Source organism: Anoplolepis gracilipes, chromosome 3 (genome assembly GCF_047496725.1).
Source record: "Anoplolepis gracilipes chromosome 3, ASM4749672v1, whole genome shotgun sequence".
Taxonomy (NCBI): domain Eukaryota; kingdom Metazoa; phylum Arthropoda; class Insecta; order Hymenoptera; family Formicidae; genus Anoplolepis; species Anoplolepis gracilipes.
In genome coordinates this window covers 4,859,098-4,873,387 of record NC_132972.1, presented here as the reverse complement: position 1 = coordinate 4,873,387, position 14,290 = coordinate 4,859,098, and the positions used below count along the sequence as shown (strand labels likewise).

Here is a 14,290-nt window from a genome sequence, read left to right as displayed (position 1 = left end):
GTTATTACATCTGTTATGATAATACTTTTAATACTTGACAATTTGTTTTCACTGTAAATGTAAATTTCTATCGACATGACGAAGCATTTTCTAATGATTTCCATGATTGTTTGCATAATTTTTATGCATTCATATATACATACGTGCATACACATACATACACATATATTTCTTTTTAATATAAATTCTTTTCATATTTTGGAAAGAACAATGAAGAGAAAATGACTTGAATAGCATGATGATCTCTTTATCAATATTCTGTATGTCTAAATTTTTACGCATATTTTCTTCGTTTTATATAAGAAAATGATATTGAAAGAGATGGATTCTGAAAATATCGATTCATTAACAATGTAGTTTATATCGTTATACGCATATTAATAGCTATTTAAATTTAATGATTCGATTAATAATCTAATTCAACGCCGAAAGCGACGACTACACGATTGTATAGATAAGGATGCGATTATCGGTTTTAATTGCGTTATAGCGTGATGAAGCAGCAAAACACTTTAGATGAGCTATGCGAACAAAGTCGACTATTCGTGGCGTGTGAGCTTGAACTTGAGATCACATTCCACTTAACGCAGACATATATACATAAGGCTGAGTACGTAATAATACAAGAGTACGACGTAGCTGATAAGAACTTATCGCGTGGACAAAATCATTCAATCGTCCAAATTTGCAAATAAACTATATTATTACATTGATATTCTAGAATTAGAGAGGCAGATTGTGTTCTGCTTGGAAAAGATATGTCTAGTATATACATACATAAAAAAGTTCAATACTTTTGTTTACAAAAATTCATTACTCTTTGGTTGTTCCAAATTATTAAAAAAAAAAAATATATATAAGTGTTTCTAAACATTAAAAGATGTTTAAATAATAAAAATGAATTTTTTTTTACTTGTGTGTTATAGATTTATAAATGGAGTAGATATTTATTTTAATACTTACCAATTTTCAGAGATTATACTAAAAGAGATCCACATATAAATATAATATCCTTAAACATTTTTCCATAGTTAATCGCATAATATCTATCATTAAAAGAAAGCACTAGTTGGTCAAGAACTCTCGACATAATAATGATACACGCAATGACAAGGGGTAGAAATCAATAAACTATGACAGGATAATAAGACTATTCAATATCTTGTATAAAAATTATGATATCTTTATTCTTATTGTATCCTATAAGAGCATCCTTGACTCTAAAATTGCACATTAATAACGATAAAAAAAAATTAATAATAATTAGAAATATTCGTGATTAATCGCGATCGGAGTGCTTTACTTTGACCGCATTATAAGATTACTCTACTTACAATTAGTCATATGAGATAAATAAAATAGGTGAATATATCAAACTCGCGCAAGAACATCATTAAGTTCTTTCATCGTGTTCGATCCATTAACATGTATGAGCGACCTGGCGCGGATCGCTAAAAGAAATTAGAATAACGCAACGTGGCCATTTCCAGCCGTCCATCGAGGACACAATTCGAGGAAAGAAATAATGAGAGAGCAAGAGAGGGCTTTCCGAGGATATTAGCTGTCCGGGGGACGATTCATCGTGGTGACGCGAAAAGGGTGGCAACTCGAAAGAGTGAGGAAGAGAAGGTTGGTGCCGTACGCCGTACAACAACCGGCAATATCACGGGATAAAATTGATTCCCGCATGTGTGGCGCATCAATGGCCCCAAACAAATCGTCAAAGTGATTTTATGTTGTGGCCAGTATCGCGATGGCAACCGGCCCGGCCGTCATGGTAACGCCGCTGGCTCATTCGGGGGCTTTAATTCACAAACGTACGCGGACGCCTCTTCGCCTCTACAACTCTACAATAGCGCTTTCGTTTGAGGTAGCCCGCGTACGTTTTACTTATTTTTCGCTATTTTCGGCTCATAACGAAAGAGGTCGAAGGACGAGGATACCGAAAAGGGGGAGAAACGAGATGGGGAAAGAGAAAGAGAGGGAGAGGAGAAAAAGAGTAAAAAAAGAAAGAGATACGGGTAGGTGGGAAGAGGGGAAAAGCTGCGAAGAGGGCCGCTCGAAGGGTAAAAAGAGGGATGGCGAAGGTGAGGAACGAAGGGAATAAAAAAGGTGAGCGAGCTGCTACACCCCACGTGTGTGTTTCTCTAAGCGTCGCCATGACGACCCTTTGGCGTTCGTTACAGTAATGGGTTGGGAGACGCTCGAAAGTCTCCCACGCTTGTCGGGGACACCTGCTTTAACCACGACTATCCCGTTGAAAGAAGGAGAGACGGCTCTATCAGACGAGATTTTTCTCCTACTCGTACTTGTATCTTTACATTCGCAATGTCATGTGTGTTATACAACGATTGTGAGAAAAAAAATTGGTCGTACGGACTCAATTTGTCAACAATTATTAAGTTTCGCTAAATTCAACAATTATTTAATTGCAATAAAAAAAGGTATAAATTAAAATTAAATTTTTTTAGTACAGTTAATTATAATTGTTGAATCGACCATTGGATCAACCAACTGTACAAATTTTTGTGCAATTTTTTTCTCAGTTTAGCTTTTATGGATTTAGTTTTTTGAAGCAGTTTTTAGACTGATACAAAAAAAAATCTAGTACGTTTACTAGAATGTTAATGGAATGATAAAAGTTACATATGTGCACAAAGTTTTTTAGCATTACGTATTCTTTCACGAATCAGCCGACTTTTCCTCGATAATAAACCTGATCATAATCGCTGTAATAAACTTACATATAGTATTGTTGAAATGTTGTACTGCGAGCTACTGATTCGCGTGAGGAAAGTTTTCTCCGCTTATAATGAAAAATTCCACGGTTACGAGAGATTATCTTACATAAAAAACTTCACATAACTATTTTTTGTCATATAAATAGATTAGAGATTACGAGATAATTTTTTTTTAATTCAATGGAAGGAAATTATTTTTCTTTCGTTCTCTTTCTCTCCGTCTATCAAAGCTAGATTATTAACTTTTTGGAGAAAATTTATAATTGAAAAATTGCCAATAAAATTTTATGACCAGAACAATCTTCTAAAACTTGTGACAGTAACATAAGATAGTAAACATGAATATTTTTTTGCAGACGCTGCTGTTGAAGTGGCACATGCGGAAATCCATGATCGAAGTAGCGACATGAAAATCTCGCGTGACAATTTTTATCTGAAATCGCGACTACTGCCATTATATCCGAAACGTGAGCTCGTGCGAGAAATTGTAGGAAGATAACTTCTCACGCATCACACACCGTTAGACTGTAAAAATTGCTTTTTGTCTTCCCGCACTGATAATAAATATCGGTAGAAACGTTTACGCGCTTTTCGATATACGCCTTTCTTAAGCGCGTCCGTTGAGATCGAGCTGCGAATAAATTATATCTTGTTTACGTTGAATCTAATTAAATGAGTTTTATGCGAATAAAATTGTCTCGCGTTTTTACAGACTTGCAAAAAGTAGAAAAAATATAGAAACCCTATTTACTATATTTTTTTATATTTTTTATGTTAATATTTTATTTTTTTTTTATTGTAATGAGAGATTTGTATAATACAATTATAATTGGAGCACAGTTAATACAATTATTTACATTTTATCTTTTGTATACTATAGAGGACAGAGAGAAAAGTATAAGCAATTATTCTAATTACTTTATATATACATAACGTGTCGTTAAAAGCTCTCTATCTTGAATTTTCCAATTGATCTCCCTTACTCTTCCGTTACGTTTTACTTCTCATTACCATTCACGCAATTACTTGAAACGCTCAAGTATCGCGATCTCGACGCGACGCGACGCAAATAAAGTTAGCATATCGTCAACCACCGTTACGAGTTGCTTCCTGACGTCGGGCTGCTCGTGATTACGTTCAAACGGAGCAGTAACGAAATGATTTCGCGGCTGACCAAAGTGGAACACGTGGTCTCGGTGGGCACGCGAAAACTTCGACTTCCGGTCTCTCTACCACTCTTTCGTGAGTCAAAGAGACACGTTCATCACCTCTCGGGTCGATCCCTCGTTATATCTGTATTCCTTTTTTGCGCGACACTGTCGTTTCTCGTTGCGGAGTTTGACTCGGCCTTTCCCACACGTGGGATTGTTTGCAATGACCTCTGACTCCGTTCGGTGCGCACGTCGCAACATCATCGTTACATTCACGCGAATAGCTGCCCGATACTCGTGGCTAATCAGGACTCGACGCTTTTCCTCTCTGCCCCTACCTCATGAATCCGCATGAATATTAATCGTCGCGAGCTCGATCATTCATTGATCTTCGGGGTCGTCCAGGATGCTCTCTACGTTGCTCTGATTATAGCCGCACGTGAACGTCAATGTCTGCAATATTCGCTTTCAAGGTGGTTGTATCGCGAAAATTTTCAAACTTTATTGATATATTTTTTTTCTTACTATCTTGTTGATACAAATATATACGTGTAATACGATAATTATAGTAATTGCAAGTAGAAATAACGTATATAAGTGACATACACATACGTATACATATATATATGTTTTTATATTTTAATGTGTGTATTTTACACTTTTTTAAATATTTTCTATATTAAGATCTATATAAAAAAAAAATATATAGAAAATTGTAAAAAAGTCGACTAATTATGTACAATCAATTATTCTCACAGATGACGTAAGTAATAAGTAAGTCAAAAATATTGATTTGCTCACTATTTACGTCTTTGCTTACGTTTTTTCTGTGTCATGGCCTTTGCACCATATACATAAAATTACAAATAGAATTCTATTTTGAATTTTATTTGCGAATTATAGTTATCGTTTTCCTTATAGATTGTCTAAAATCGACTTTAAATATTACCTTTATAAATGCCGGATGCATAAAATTTATTTTATAACAAAAGTACAACTAAAATTTAATATGCGTGTTTAGAATTTTAACGCACATAAACTTTTAAGTCAATCGGAATAAAAAAAATTCTATGATTTACATGCGTAGCGCATATCGGTTTTCTTAATCTCTAGATAATACCGTGAATTATATTTTTCCTTTACATTATAAATACACATATGCACACACACACACACACACATGCGCGCACGCGCGCGCAGAGACGGAGATCACGCATTTATGTCAACATGCAGTATTTAAGGATCAAGCATATGCAAAACAGTTTGTTACCACGCAGATAGCCTGCGCGTCACAGGGCAGCACACCGGACGTTCGGTCTGCAAATTTATGTTAATCGGAACGTATCAGTGGTTCTGGAAGCTTAAACAGACCAACGACGACGTTTAGCTTTGTTTCAATGACTAGCAATGAAACGCGTAAACATTGCGATGCTGTACTTTGGTGATAACATGTTTATGTGCAATATAGTGCACCATAATGTTATTCCAAGAAAAACATTTTTTACTCTAATGGTAAATAAGAATTAACCTATTAAGTCTTATAAAATTATGAAATTAAGTATAGTTTGAGAATAGTGATAACTAAATATTTCTGATAATATAGACACAGTACTTAAGCATTTGATATCATTTGTATGTTCGCGAGTCTCTAATTTTGAAACATAAAAGAATATTAATAAAATAATTAAAACAAATAGTTTAAATAAAAAACAAAGTAGAGCAATTTTATTTGTTGAAAGATTTTTCTAAAAAAAACTCTACAGGCGTTTAAAAAAAATCAGTAATATTATTTTTATGCGCCCTTCAAATACATTTCGTATAAGATATAAATGGAAAGACTGATTCAAAGTTTTTCTCACGCTGATGAGGTACAATAAGACCCAAGAGATACTCCCATAGTATCCATCGTAAACAATATGTATGGACCATCTAACAAGTTATTCTTAACAATAGTCTTCACTATAACGTTTTGCATCATAAGAACATCTGGGAACACTTTGGGCAGGTATATTTACTGCAAGTTATTTTACTGTTAATTCTACGAAAGGGTGGCCACACTTTACATAATACTAGTATTTTTTAAAAATATATTTTATATTGCTTCAACTAAAAAATTTATACACATATAAAATTTATATATAGGTATTATAAAAATATTATATATAAATATATTTTAAACATTTTTTATTGGTTCAGAAATATGTATGAAAGTTATCATAAAGTAGATGTAAAGTTTCTTCGACCATTAAAAAATTAATTAAATTGAAATTAAAATAAATCTATAATAAATAATCGTCTCGTACAATATGAGTCGAAAGATCGACTTTTTTTCCTAATGAAATACAATAAAACCCAAGAAATACTTTCATAATACCATGGACATATGTATGGACCGGTCCATGGGTTATTCGTAATACTAGTCTTTACATCTAATTGTTTCGCACTGTAGAAACATATCTGGAGGATACTTGGAGGCAGGTGTATTATTTTACCGTTAGTTCTCTATGAAAGTCAGATTTTATGTATATCAGATCTGTGGTATAGTAGCATTTTTTAACATATGTTCTTTAACATAAGCCGAAAAATTTAACACACAGAAGCCTATTTTACGAATAGGTATTTAACTTCTCGGTCCAGCAAGCTCATCGTTCTTGCAATTTCACACGCTTTTATCTTTGGGATCTGAGACAGTCATCATCTCCCGGAGCGGGAGAATCACACAGGTAAATGAAATCCTCATTCATGAGAGAGGAATCTTTGAGAGAGGATTCCCGAAAGGGTTGCGATATTCTAATTCCAAGATCGTTGAGTGACCCCGTCGAATGGTCAACTTTCGTGATTCCCATGAACGCTGGCTACCTGAAAAGAGATTTTTTCCGTTTGCGATGCAGTAACAAAAATTTACCTGGACAATGTCCGCCGCGGCGAAAGAGAGGGAGGGAGAGAAAGAAAGAGAGAGAAGACAAACCTTTTTAAATCAGGTCGAAAAAATCCGTTAGGCATAAGTGACCTTCTTCATGTCCAGTTCGATATGTCTAACGAACGGCCAGCGGACGCGTGATGGCGGTCTGGGAAAAACTATGCTCTAATAGATTCCCGGACGTGGTCGGCCGTGTCGGCCGTTGAGGGATGCGCTAAGGTGTCCTTACACCTGGACGACGCTCGATATTGATATTCCTTACTGTCCGGTACGGTTTCGTTAACTGGAGCAACGGACGATCGTTCCTTCCCCCCTTTCTCCCCCATCATAGTTGACTAACCGCGTATATCGTTTAGTTAGACCAAAAGCTATTAAAAGGTAGAAAAGAAGAAACTTGTTTTAAGCATCGTTATTGACCTGAAAAAAATTTTTTTATTAATAATATCCATGAAATAGAATTTTTGCGAAAGCGTGAATTAATTTAGATCGAAAATAGTGAAAAGATATTAGCATATTTTCTTTAAATATTAATTAAACAATTTAGAAAAAATGAATATTATATATAGATAATATAATAATTTTAATTTCACACACACAACCATACTTACACAAAAATATAAATGTCTTAAAAATGTGAAGAGAGTAATTTTGCGTCAAATAGAATAGATTACAAACGATGATACCTGAATCATGCAAATTACTCGATGTTTGCATGGTGAGACTGCGACCGTTGAAATATCCCGTCCGATAAATTTCCGTTGGTCAAACTTGACATTAACTAGAGCATTGCGCATGTAAAACCCCACCACTTTTCTTAGAGACCAACAAAACGGTTGGGTCAGCGAAGACTACGAAATATTTTTTTATCTGAGACTGGTATGGAAAAGAATAGTACAGAATAACGTCTAGGATATTTACGAACACTAACATCTAGAGTAACATTGACATATTGAATAAGTTTGTCATGGACGCTCGAATCACGTATTACGTTGAAAAATTTAATTTTTTACAAAAAGTTGTATATATATATATATATATATATAAAATATATATAAGAGTAAAATTTCATTATGAATTAAAAAGAATCATATTTACGAGATATTTATCAAAATCAAGAAACAGTTGCACATTTGTAATATATTATCATTCTTCACACATTTCCAAGCCATCGGTATGCACATGTTTCATTACAATTGCATACCTATGCATCATATTGTCTAAAAGTTTTTAAAATTTTATTTTAATTTCTCTAGTATTGCTTTTACATATAAAGTTTGTAGACTTCATTTTTTTTTATCTAGGAAAATAACTGCAGCTAAATAGTATTCATAGATGCGTCAACATGACATACCAGCACGTCAGAGAGATTGTCGGATTCTCTTGTCCTTGAGAAAATTGGAACCGCGATATCACTTTTGTTTATCGAAATTCAATGTTATCGCGATGGGAAATAAACTTAAACACAATAAGAAGAAACTTAAAGTTGCATTTATTCGTATCATTTAATGATAGAATCAGTAAATTATCAGAAGCCATTAAAAGTAGAATATTGATATGTAACAATTTTAGTGTATAATTATTTTGATCTGATACATAACATTTTAGATGTTTTTATAAAAAAGGAAGAATTAAACAATGACAAGTGTTAATGCTAAATAACGATACAAATATAGTGTAAATGTATCTTCGCGTATCGTTGTAGGTTTTTTCCCGGATAATACGCAAGTTACGCGTATCTCTATAGGTCGTTAAAAGCGCTCTCATAAGAACGTAAAATTGCTGTCACTATTTTTATTTCTCTCGTAAAACGGCTAGCTCGATAAAAGACACTCGCGCTACCGTTATATAACGATATACGCGTGCTCATGGAGGTCTTTTTTATCTTTTGCAAAGATATTTATGAGGCTTTCATCGATGGCGCCGACTGCGTCTTAATTTCTCAATATAATACATTTATTTAAGAAAATTGAAAAGCTAATGTAACAAAAAATTGCAATTATTATAAACTACCTTTTCTCTTTCCACAAATATTTTTTTCAAGTTAAGCTGTAAATTAAATCTTTTTAGCCTGTATTAATTTTTACAAATTAAAACCGATATTTATTTTAAATAAATCAAATATAATTAATTTATCTAATATATTTTACGAAGTTTCCAAGGATGTACAGTCTGCTAATAATACATTGTCTCTTATGTTGGGAAAACTATATGGAAAGTTTTTGAACACATTTTAACTTTAGAAGACTAATGACTCACTGTTATTTTATTTATATCTACGTTTTATATTTTTTATTGAGTACAGTCCGAAATCATTATGCGATTTGTAAAAATTTACATTCTTGAATGAAATGTATGATATCGAAAGTTTAGAGTTAAATAAGCATTGAAAGTGGTCTGTTAATCGAAAGTGATCGAAATATTTATATATGTATAATATTTACAATTTAAATATCTTTAGGCAAAAGTCTTTAGACTAAAACATTTTTCTTAAATCGTTTTTAACTAAAACCTTTTTTCTTAAACGATCCATTTAGGTTTCTTCAAAGTACATCTTCATTTATACAGTATTTTCAAAAAGTTTAAATATCGCTTAAAATGTATATTTATATTTTATCTTAATTATTTACCAATTGAATAAGTTTATTATAAAAATGATAATTATAAAGTATATAAGAGCAAGTTTTTTTTTTATATATATATACGTATATTAGTGTTTACATATGGATGTGAAAAATTAGGTGGCCCTAGGATCGTCGTAACGGACTTGGTTCGCAGCCGAGGAGTGGTGTAAAATGTTTAAATACACCAATCGCCTGGCAGATCTCAACGGAACACCGCGACACGATGTCGCCAAAAGACACGTGCGTCATATTTTATCGTTGAGCTTTCCTCGCGTCGTGCCCAGCCGGCGCAGGGTTCGCCTAGAGTAAGGGCTTTTAGGTGGACCCACGAAAGGGTTATGTACCTGCGTGACCCTCACGGCTGTTGCCCCGATTCCGTCCGGATGCCCGTTCTGACCTGCGAACCTGAAGACCGCTCTTGTCCACAATCCCTTTAATTCGCGAGGTTCAAACTGATCCCGCGGGAATCAGGTTTTCCACGTAACCCTCGTACGTAACGAACAGGTAGACGCAAACGCGGGCACAAGCGCGGGTATTTACGCGATCCCGTAGGAACGTGCAGGTATACGACCTTTGAACCCACCGGACCTTCCCTCGTCTGTAACCTTGATTCACCCTGGTCACGAGGGTAAACCGGTCCAAGTTGAATCACGGCCAGTACCATACGCGTTCGATGTGCGTTTAATTTTCGCATAGAACGTTAAAAAAGGAACGAAATTATATAATTAAGAAATATTAAAGATATGTACGATTTAAATAGTGTCTTTTAAAGATTTCAATATGTGCAACTTGTTTGTACAAAAAAAATACGAAAGGTTTGGAAAACAAGGGAGGTCGATTTTAAAAAAGTTTTATTTTTTTTTTTTTTAAATGATTAATAACTTGAAACTTTTGGATATAGGCATCAGATTTGATCTTGTCGCGGAAAGATCAATTGGACTTTGTAACCAGATAAAAATAAAAAATAGTATTAATTTTCAATTTTACGTATTTTAATCATGTTTACAGTCAATTAATAAAAGATTTCTAATTGCTGGAAGATAAATATTACAAATTTCAATAAATTGAGACAGGGGATCTTGTATCTATTTTTAAGATCTAAATGAATAAAATATTCGTGAAAATGTCAATAAATTAATTTAAACTCGTGATTATTGGTAAAGATATAGTAAGATAATAAAAAAAAGTTTTTTTCTCAAACACAGTTTTTATTTCGTGGTGTAGTTAAAATTGTCCATGTCTGAAAGTAAGTCGCGGTCGAATGTCTTCATCGACCTCAACCGGACGTGTGTACGGTTGAATTGAGAGAAAGAAGGAAAAAATGAAGACAATTTCCGCCTGTCCGATGCAAGGAATGTGCTTTGAGTTGTTTCCGTCGAGATCAAAGCGCACACAGGTAGAATTTGACATAATAATAATAGGCTTGTGTGGCTTAAGAAAAAAGATGTAAAATTTCTGCTCGTTGGAATTCTAGAAGAATAATTGTTAATACAAAAAATATCGATCTTTTCTTTTATGTGAAATTATTCATTCAAAAATTAATTCATCAATAATACCTATATTTAAAGTTTTTTTTGTTCTGCCATGTGTTTCTATATACATGCTTCAGTAAATAAAATATAATGTAAAAATTTTTCTTCTGATTTGAGAAGGATTTTTAATATAATGCATGCCGATTCGGACAAGTTTTGATATGGATGAAAAAATTTGAATATAGGAATTAAGAAACTAAAAAAACTAGAGGCAAAAAAATTACTCTTAAAATATACTACTATATTTTATGATATTATCAAATCTTGTCTAATTATAACTGATAGTGTTCAAAAAAATTGAACTCAAAATTACATTTTATATATTATATACGTATATGAATTTTTATAAGAACATGCTTTTGAAGATTTTATTATTATGGGAAGGAATGTTCATGTAAAATTATGATTGTGTGCTACAGCAGGCACCATCTTATATATACATTCTATAATAATCCAAATTTGTCTTTTCATACACACACACACATACACATACACATACACACGATCTTAGGATTCTATTGTTAAATTCTAAGAGATTTATTGAAGTCTAATATATTAGTATAGAGTAAGATTTATCTGGAGTAGGGTTTAGCTTACAAATTTGTCTCTACAACGAGATGAAAGAATTAGCGAACACACTGCAGGAGGCTGCGCAAGCGTAACGTTCTTGCTCTCTATTGGCCTCGTAATGCTGACCAATGAAAGTAAGGATATCCCTACCAGTTTAAGATCTCCGTCAGTGGTCCAGCCTTCGTCTGGTTTCAATTGCGTTACATCAATGTGATATATTGCTACATGCATCGTCATTTGTCTTCTGGTTATTGTTGCTCTATTGGGTCTCTCAGTTCTTCACGCGACACATATTAAACAAAAAAATGTTCTATCCTGTATTCTTACTAAATAACAAAAAATTAATTAATTTTATGTAATTCTCGTTCTAACAAATAATGTTTAATAAAAATCTTGTACGATTCAAAAAATAACATTTACTTGCTGAAAGGAGAAAAATTGATTGTTCTTTATATCTATTATATATATGAAATTTCTATTTGCTCACTTTTGGTATGTTGGAATATATTTTTATTCACTCAACAAATTATTATATTATTATTATCATTTTATATTATTTATAAAAAAAGTAATAGAAAAAATGGTTAATTTTTTTAAATACATACCGGTATAAATTGCGTTTTCTACGAGCGATACCGACTTTTGATGAGCTTATCATGAATTATGTATTCGTGGAAGATTTGAAACAATTTACGTAGAAGATTGACATAGCGGGCACCTTTGCGCTTCTTCGACGACTTTACTTACTAATGAAGTTGCGCTCATCGTCATCGAGGTAACACGATGCCTTTTTATCATTCTGGGCGATAAGACGAAAAGTATCAATGGTTAGATGTCATTTATGGTAATTCGCAGGCTGCCGCTGTCAGCACAGCACTCTTAAACGAAAAATATTTTGCATTAGGAAAAAAGCAAAAATTATTTTAAACAATAGCATGAGAAAAATTGTAAAGAGATTAATAATAAATCGATTAATATTTTCTTTATTATTTACAGCAGATAAATTTTTAAAATTTTAACTTTATTTTCGAGCAAAAAAATAAATTTCTACGAAAACAAATTTTTATGCCTTTTTAAGATCGTAATATCGTCATATATTAGAGCAGTCAATAAAATGAGATTTTTTTATAAAATCTCGATAAAATTTTATATACAACAGTAATATAATTATATACAAAGTAATATAATTATATACAAGTATATACAACGTAACATAATTATTTGTATTTCTCGAAAGAACTTTGTTTGCGATGATTATTTTCGGCATTTCTCAAACTTGCATGTGTAATGATTCGAAGTATTCCCGCTGTCAGTCCGGGATACATAAGTCATGATCTAGAATTCAGCGCGCACTATTTTACATGCAGAGAAACACAATGACTTTCAGTTGTATAATTGCCGCGTAAGTAATGGTTGACTGCGCTTATCGTTGCGATGATAATAATGTGAAGGATGACGGTGCTGCTCGATACAATCTATGACTAGGCTTCTCTTGTTTCAAGATATAAGCAGCAAAAGAAAATATAGATTTCTCGTAATAGCAAAATTACATGCACAATCGGCTATTAATTGGCTGTGTTATTAATCGTTAATTAATAACATATTGTAGCTGTACATTATTATTGAAATTTATTTTCCAGCGTATTCAGAGAGACTCAATGATAAAATTTACTAAGAAAAAATTTTTTCTGCAGATATTTTTTCAATGGTGAGAAAATATCTCGTGTCTAAGATCGTCGTGCATCTTTCGAGGATGCAATATATTAACGACCTCTTTGAATTATATATAGATTTAAAGGAAAAATAATATTCTACTTAAATAGAATTTCTCGAGGTAATATTATTGCTGAACTTTTGTGATATTGCGTCGTCTTGTGAGTCGCACAGTATTGTTAATGAGCCGCGTTGTTCAAACGATAATGCAGAAACAAACGTAAGTGGAGGAGGAGTCCGCTCTCCGATAATCGCGTCTTCCGTTGGCCCCATTAACCGTCTCGTTAGTAGCTTATTCCACTTTTATTTATTTATTTGCCAGCCTTAACGCGATGCAATTATGTGTAATTTTGCTATCTCTCCAAATTTTCTTAATAATATATTCTTCGAGATATCATATGCAAGCTACGAAAACGACTAGAATTTTAACTCGGAAGACAGACAGGGAATTGAAAGATATTAGTTTTTATTTCTTATTTATTCTCTTCTTGTATTTAAGATTCGAAGCATTTCATTTGCGTAGTTGTAATAGTTTAAGATATAATTAAATATCGTATTATAAATCACTATATATATTATGTGTTAATATTATAATTATTTCTCAACAATAATAAAATTATTATTAATTATATAATTATTTTTATTAATATAATTACAATTAGAATATAATTATTTTTGGTTATATTCTACGCACATTGAGATCGTATCACCGCTAATAAACAATCCATCTGCGTAAAAGGGTCGTGATCTTTGGCATTCATTTTTCATATTTGTTCCTCCGAGTTTATCCGTACAGTTTGTACGTTAATAAACGATAACGACGTTCGCATCGAAGATGAAGAAAGGGGATGTGGTCTTGGTATTAAAAAGAGTTGGCCCAGATTTAAGGGTAGGATCGGGGCTGCCATTGGTCGATAACTAGAGCGACACCTGATGAAGGGTGGATCTGATTCTCTGGATCTGAGACTCCGCGCCTCCGGTCGCGAGGGTTCTTCTATTATGATGCGACTCGAAATTCTAGACCAACGGCCGTCCGAGCACT

The 14,290-nt window shown here is 33.0% G+C and overlaps 1 protein-coding gene and 2 long non-coding RNA genes across 4 annotated transcripts in view; 1 reads left to right on the top strand and 2 right to left on the bottom strand.

The window, feature by feature from the left end:
* The window catches only part of LOC140663380 (uncharacterized), a 109,049-nt gene that overhangs the window by 40,303 nt on the left and 54,456 nt on the right, over positions 1–14,290 (top strand). The gene's annotated exons all lie outside the window — the stretch shown is intronic.
* LOC140664109 (uncharacterized) lies at positions 6,138–7,520 on the bottom strand. The gene is made up of 3 exons (XR_012046400.1): positions 7,421–7,520; positions 6,861–7,180; positions 6,138–6,751 (listed from the first exon to the last, which is right to left on the bottom strand). It is a non-coding gene; the product is annotated as an uncharacterized lncRNA (long non-coding RNA).
* LOC140664108 (uncharacterized) lies at positions 9,925–12,316 on the bottom strand. 2 transcript variants are annotated; one of them, XR_012046398.1, is made up of 3 exons: positions 12,141–12,316; positions 10,990–11,812; positions 9,925–10,903 (listed from the first exon to the last, which is right to left on the bottom strand). It is a non-coding gene; the product is annotated as an uncharacterized lncRNA (long non-coding RNA). The 2 variants fall into 2 exon arrangements; XR_012046399.1 differs by having other exon boundaries at positions 9,928–10,903; positions 11,563–11,812; positions 12,141–12,306.